This window comes from Musa acuminata, chromosome BXJ1-9 (assembly GCF_036884655.1).
Source record: "Musa acuminata AAA Group cultivar baxijiao chromosome BXJ1-9, Cavendish_Baxijiao_AAA, whole genome shotgun sequence".
Taxonomy (NCBI): domain Eukaryota; kingdom Viridiplantae; phylum Streptophyta; class Magnoliopsida; order Zingiberales; family Musaceae; genus Musa; species Musa acuminata.
This window is the reverse complement of record NC_088335.1, coordinates 19,435,001-19,442,500: the sequence shown is the minus strand read 5'-3', so window position 1 is coordinate 19,442,500 and position 7,500 is coordinate 19,435,001. Positions and strand designations below refer to the sequence as shown.

The 7,500-nt window shown below is 42.1% G+C and overlaps 1 long non-coding RNA gene across 1 annotated transcript in view; it reads right to left on the bottom strand.

Annotated features, from left to right (window-relative positions):
* Positions 1–969: 969 nt before the first annotated feature.
* The window catches only part of LOC135593408 (uncharacterized), a 7,194-nt gene continuing 663 nt past the window's right edge, over positions 970–7,500 (bottom strand). The window contains exons 1-2 of the long non-coding RNA XR_010479573.1: positions 6,693–7,500; positions 970–4,816 (exon numbers count right to left, since the gene is read on the bottom strand). The exon at positions 6,693–7,500 is cut by the window's right edge and continues 663 nt beyond it. This is a non-coding gene — a long non-coding RNA (uncharacterized LOC135593408). The remainder of the gene's footprint in view (positions 4,817–6,692) is intronic.

The following is a 7,500-nucleotide window of genomic DNA, read 5'->3' as shown; positions in this document are numbered from 1 at the left end:
ATAGGTTGATCCATTCGGCCCAATTTGGGTTTTTCAAGGGCCCAATTGCCCCAAGATTAAGTTAATGGGATCACCTCCCATTTCCAACTTAATCATTGTGCTAACTATGATATTTCCTAAGACATTTACTGCAACTTGCTCCGGTGTGTCAATCGCTTCTTTCGGCGAGCTTCCGGCGAACTTTCGTCGATCATCCGATGAACCCTTGGTGATGCTCCTGCGGTCCTCCAGCAAACTCCTAGACTTACGACGATCCACTTAGCGAGTTCCGACGAGCTTCTTTGGCAAGCTCATGGACTTCTCGGATTTTTTTCCGCCAAACCTTCGACGATTGTCCGAACTTCCGTCGAACTCTCGAACTCCCAACGTGATCATTGTCTTGATTCCGGCGCAACTCCTGCTGCATATCTTACTTTCATTATAGTTAATCCTGCACACTTAAAACAAAACTTCGATTGAGACAATTAATCCTAAGTAATTAACCAAGTTGTCCGGCATGTCATTGGTCCCTCGACGCTTCGTACGATTCTTCGGCGCATCGTCCTCTCCTACAGCCTATTGCCCAATCGGCCAGTTAACTCCGCAACTCCGATATCCTTGGCACAATACTCGCTCTTCTTGGCCCGATGCCCGAGTCTACGGCCCGAAGCATTCTGTCGATACATCGACCGATCCACCGGCCCGACGTCCAATCTTCTGACATGTTCGTCTAGCACAACATGATTTTCCTTCTTTAATTGTCTCATCTTGATCGAAGCATCCTATCACGCCCCTCAAATATATCCATGATTTTTAAAATTTTCGTCACATCACAAACCAATCCAGGATCCAAACTAACGTTTGAGGACACTGGATTGGTTTGTGATGTGACGAAAATTTTAAAAATCATGGATATATTTGAGGGGCGTGACAGAGGTGGTATCAGAGCAATTATAGGAGAAACGATCAGAGAACTTGCAATAAGACATATCAGAGCAATTATAGGAGAAACGATTAGGGAACTTGCAATAAGACATATCAGAGCAATTATAGGAGAAACGATCAGGGAACTTGCCTTTCAAAGATTTCGATCCGAAGATCCAAAGAAGGTGCCAGCCCAAATCCTTCTACTTTTCCTCCGTGTCCTCTCTCTGTTTCGTTTTGTGCTCTCGTTTTCTTCCTTTCTTCGCAACTACACCACGTGTCGAACATCGAGGCACAGTCACCTGCTCTCTCTTACTCTCATTCCTTCTTTTTCTTTCCCAAACGCAGCTGCCACAGCCACCGCCGCTGCCACAATCGTAGCCCCTTCCACCGCACTACCTTCCTTCCTCCCTTCTCTCGCAGACATAATTGCTGCATACGCAGTCGCTGCCGCTGCGGCCGTAATCCCGTCCGCAGCTCCTTTTTCCCCCTTTCCTTTCTTTTGTTTCCCAGCTGCAACTACCGCAGTCGCAGTCGCAACCATGGCCGCAGCCACCACAGCCGCAGCCTCTTCTTTCTCCCCTACTCTATTTCCTCTCCTTCTCTTCCAACTGCAGCTGCCACTGCCACAGCTGCCTCCCCTTTTCCTCTTCCTCTCTTCTTCCCTTTTCCTTTCTCTTCTTCTTCCTTTCCTTCTCTTCTTTCCCAGCTGCACTGCTGCAGTCGCAGCCTCAGCCACAGCCACAGCCTCTTCTTCCTCCCCTGCTCATCTTCCTCTCCTTCTTCTCTTCCAACTGCAGCTGCCATCGCCGCAGCCGCAGCCCCTTCTTTCCCTTCTCTTCTTCCTCTCCTTCCCTTCTTCCTTTCTCTTCCTCTTTCCCTGCCATAGCTGCAGCTGCCACAGCCGCAGCCGCAGCTACTTCTTTCCCTTCTCCTCTTCCTTCTCCTTCCTTTCTTCTTCTTCTCTTCTTCTCCTTCCTCCCCTTCTTCTTCTCGGCGTCACACACACCCTCTCCTCTGTTTCCTTTGCAGGGAACAGAGGTATCACAACCTCTTCTCCTGCTTCCTCTTCTTCTTCTCTTCCTCTTCTTCTTCTTCTGCTCTTCTCCTACCCGACACCCCACACGTCTCCTCTGTTTCCACCTGCAAGAAACAGAGGTGCTGCAGCCCTAGCTGCTGCCACCTCTCGCTCCTCTCCATCTTCCCTCTCTTTTCCCTCTTCTTCTCCTTCTCTTCTTCTCCTCTTCCCTTTTCCTCCCAAAGCCACACATCTCCTCGCTGCAACCTTGCCGCAGCTATCCTCCTCACTTCTTCTTCTTCTTCTTCTTCCTCTTCTTCTTCTTCTTCTTCTTCTTCCCTTTTCATCCTCAACGCCCCACACATCCTCTCCTCTGTTTCCACCTGCGGGAAACAGAGGTGCTGCAGCCCTAGCTGCTGCAGCTGCCTCTCTTTCTCCTCTCCATCTTCCCTCTCTTCTACTTCTTCTTTTCTTCTCTTCTCCCTCTTCTTCCTCTTCTTCCTCTCTTCTTTTCCCTCTTCTTCTCTTCTCCCTCTACTTCTCTTCTTCTTCTCCCCACGCCCCACCGCTTCTCTCTGTTTTCTCGAAGAAACAGAGAGAGCGTGGGAGGCAGTGGGATAAAACCGAAATTTTCGGTTTTCTTTATTTTCTTCTTTTTACAACTTACCAGTTTAGTCCTTGAAATTTCCATATTTACCTATAGGTCCTCCGATTTATAAATAAATCTTTATTAATAATTTATAAAAGTGAGGGATATTACACTCTCCCCTCCTTAAAAGAAAATTTAGTCCTCTAAATTGATCATAGCTCAATCGATGAAAAGATGATGATTATGATTTCTTTATTTCCTCCTCCTGCTCTCAAATAGTTTCATCAATACAATATAATGACATAATTATCCAAGAGTGATCGAAATATTCTCCTCCTTGATCCTCAATAGACGGTAACCCGACCTTCAATCAATTTCTAAAAATACTTGCACACCTTGTAATTAATCAAGCAAGTCGTTACTTCAGAAAAATACTCGTTTTTGATGATCACCTGATTCAACTATCCATAATCAATACAAAGCCTCAATGTTCCATCCATCTTTTTAACTAACACCAGAGCACCCCATGATAAAATATTAAGCCAAATAAAATCCTCATTTAATAATCCTTGTAGTTATTTTTCTAATTCCACTTACTCAATGATATCATTCTGTAGAGAGGCTTAGATTTTAGGATTATCCCAAGGACCAAATCAAAAGCAAAATCACATTTGGAGGTAATCCAAACAAGTCATCCTGGGATACATTAGGCAAGGAGATAAATAATGTCCAATACTCTCAAAATAAAAGATCGGCTGATCAAATATGCAAAAAGTGATCATTTGTTATTTACCAATCCATACTGGTATGATAAGAAGATAGTCAATCCATACCAAGTATAATATCATAACTCCAAATCTCTAGGAGAACTAAATCAGCAAAAGTTTAAGTTCTCCAATAAAATCAGACAAGAGGACCAGATTCAAGTTCGTTATCAAAGAATCTCCAATGATCGTATTTACATATAGCACATAATGTAGTGGTCTAGGTTGAATACCCAAGTGATAGGCAAAATGTTCTGAATCAAATCATAGATGGGACCCATGGTCAAACAAATATTTGCATTCTTTCGTAAATATGCATAATACATTCGGTCACTAATTTCAGAAGTTTCAGAATCATATTCAGTGATAGCATACACTCTGACATGGGTTGATGGTTTATGAGGCAGCGACTCTTTCTTCTTGTTCAAAGGGCAGTCTTTTATTTCATGATCCAACTTTCTACAAGCAAAATAGACTCCAGTCACCCGAAACACAAATTTGTTTCATAATTTAACTTATAATTCACACATGATTGAGTCTTTTGTGGTGACCTCCCATTTCAAATCCAAAGGTCTTGACCCTCTTGTTATTACTTTCTGATTCATTTCCAATCATATTTTTATTGCTAAACTTATCCTTATCATTCTTGCCACATATCTCCAAAAATTCTTTTCATTGTTGCCAATAATAATCAGCCTCTACTTCCAATATAAGGTAGCAAAAGAAATCTTTTGATCATTAGAACAATTTTATATATCAAATATCTTCTCCATTTGCATCATCCATTTTTTCTACCACCAATGAAATTAGGTTCATCATGCTTCTGCTGCGCCACTCTGATTCAATATCCCCAATCAATCTTTTCATTCCCCTTAATTAATCAGAAACAAATGAAATAGGAGGACCAAATGTCCTCATCATCCCATATTCCTAAAATGCATCAAAGAAAATTTCCACCAATCACTATAGTTCATTAGACCTCAATATATTTTGCACGTCAACATATCAAATATTTCAGTAATCCTCAAACAATGCTTTGATACCACCTTTGTCACGCCCCTCAAAATATCGACAATATTTAAAATTTTCATCATAACTAACCCAGGATCCAAACACACATTTGAGGTCACTAAGAAAACATTCAGATCAAAATTTCACCTCTATAAACTACAAATTCATAACCCTGTGCAATTCATAAACATACCACACATCACTCGATAATTCATACAATCTGAACCCAACACATCAAAATAATAACCACAACATAAATTCACAAGTGGGGAAGTCTATGCAGTCACCAAACCAACGATTACCATAAGATCATATCATTACATGAATTTAACTTAACATTCCAAAATCCTATACATGAGGGATCCTTTATCTTACACAAAATCCACAGGTTTAGATTCATCGTCACATTTCATAAGATGCAGAGTATCTTATACAACAAATACACATATGCTAACAAAGATCTGCCCAAAATCTTCTAAACTTTCCACCGCCTCAGCCCAATCTTAACATTTAAGCAAGCAATACGCTATCCTGAAAAATTTATCAACAAACGGGGTGAGCATAAAGAGCTCAGCAAGTGACTAACATATCCATATCAAAATAGTGCAATTTCCAAAGAGATACAGTTTCAAAATACAAGGCAGAATATACGATTTCGTAGACATAATATCATTAGGAGCAGAAACACAATTGTCCTTTCAATCTTACATATTTGGTTCCTGACAGATGGGGCACAGAGTGATTGGAGCATATCAGAAACAAAAGAAACATATCGGAGCTTATAAATGGCATATAAAATGTTCCGAAGCATATCAATGACATATGGAACATTTCGAAGCAAAAATATCAGTGAATGAAGTATTTCAGAGCATATCAAAAACAAATATCGTACAGAAGCTCAAACGTCGTCCTTGACGTTGCAATCATATCATTCTCATCCAGAGCATGAACAGAAACAACTCACAAAAACTCTGGATGTCATATCAAACATATAGAAGGTGTAGTGGGATCTTAGTCAGAATGTGATTCATCCATTTCTGAATGACCACCTGACAAAAGTCTCCCACGTCTGGGAGCTCCATCCACCCACGTCTAGGTGAAGTCAGAGGGGGCCGACAGAGCATCGCAGGCTCTAAGCACATACCCTTTACCATTTCTGGCAAAGGTCCAGAATATCCCACAGAGCGGGACCCCATAGAGCGGGCAATAAGCGCATACCCTTTACCATTTCTGGCAAAGGTCCAGACAATCCCACACACTAGAGTACAAGAGGGCAGTTTTAACAATAAGTAGCATATATCGGAAGCACACGCGGAACAACAAAACGTGCATGTGCCTTTTCGAGACAATACGAAACAAAGAATAAATCTCTCACAAATGTATTCAGATTTGGAATGAAATGAAAGCAAGAGTATACAGGGATTCCAAACAATCATATTTAGCTCAATTCCAATAAGAAGGTTAGACGAATTCAAATATCCAAAGGAATGGAACAGAATACGCGAAATCGACCAAAGCTCGATTTCGGACAGAATTCCAGTGGCACATCAAACAAATATTTCAGAATATCAATTATGCTCCAATACCCATAAGAAAGCTATGGTCGAACCATATATCAATCTATATTCTGATGGAACAAATTTCATATGAAACAGGGTTCCCAACACGGAGTTACCTTTGATTTGGTAACCCAAGGTCAAAAACACAATCACTGTTTTGCAGAATTTATAGGGTCGGATTCAATAGATAATAGGGTAGGCAATTGAATTCCAAAATTTTCAAACTATATGTCAAAAGAAAGGTTTTCAAGTCTAGTTTCAAATAAAATCAGTTTGGTACAAATTAGAATTTTCAACAGGGAGTTATAGGCATTTTAGTATCAACAGGTCAGAAATCTTAAACCCTATTTTACAGCGTCTATAGGCTCATTTGAAACAGATGTTTGGGTAAGTATTCGGTGTCCAAAATCTACAAAATCAGTGTCAAAAGGAAGATATAAGAGTCTAATTTCAAAAAAAATAGTTCCTGCCCGAATTCACATTTAGTACTAAAACTTATAGTGGAAATAGTGTTTAGGGGTTAGTTTACCGAAAAAACTTCAGAATCCATGGTTCTATGTCCAAAATCCAGGATCCAAACTAACGTTTGAGGACACTGAATTGGTTTGTGATGTGACGAAAATTTTAAAAATCATGGATATATTTGAGGGGCGTGACAGAGGTGGTATCAGAGCAATTATAGGAGAAACGATCAGGGAACTTGCAATAAGACATATCAGAGCAATTATAGGAGAAACGATCAGGGAACTTGCAATAAGACATATCAGAGCAATTATAGGAGAAACGATCAGGGAACTTGCAATAAGACATATCAGAGAGATTATAGGAGAAACGATCAGGGAACTTGCTTTTCAAAGATTTCGATCCGAAGATCCAAAGAAGGTGCCAGCTCAAATCCTTCTACTTTTCCTCCGTGTCCTCTCTCTGTTTCATTTTGTGCTCCCGTTTTCTTCCTTTCTTCGCAACTACACCACGTGTTGAACATCGAGGCACAGTCACCTGCTCTCTCTTACTCTCATTCCTTCTTTTTCTTTCCCAAACGCAGCTGCCACAGCCGCCGCCGCTGCCGCTGCCACAATCGCAGCCCCTTCCACCGCACTACCTTCCTTCCTCCCTTCTCTCGCAGACATAACTGCAGCATATGCAGTCGCTGCCGCTGCGGCCGCAATCCCGTCCGCAGCCCCTTTTTCCCCCTTTCCTTTCTTTTGTTTCCCAGCTGCAACTGCCGCAGTCGCAGTCGCAACCATGGCCGCAGCCACCACAGCCGCAGCCTCTTCTTTCTCCCCTACTCTATTTCCTCTCCTTCTCTTCCAGCTGCAGCTGCCACTGCCACAGCTGCCTCCCCTTTTCCTCTTCCTCTCTTCTTCCCTTTTCCTTTCTCTTCTTCTTCCTTTCCTTCTCTTCTTTCCCAGCTGCACTGCTGCAGTCGCAGCCTCAGCCACAGCCACAACCTCTTCTTCCTCCCCTGCTCATCTTCCTCTCCTTCTTCTCTTCCAACTGCAGCTGCCATCGCCGCAGCCGCAGCCCCTTCTTTCCCTTCTCTTCTTCCTCTCCTTCCCTTCTTCCTTTCTCTTCCTCTTTCCCTGCCAAAGCTGCAGCTGCCATAGCCGCAGCCGCAGCTACTTCTTTCCCTTCTCCTCTTCCTTCACCTTCCTT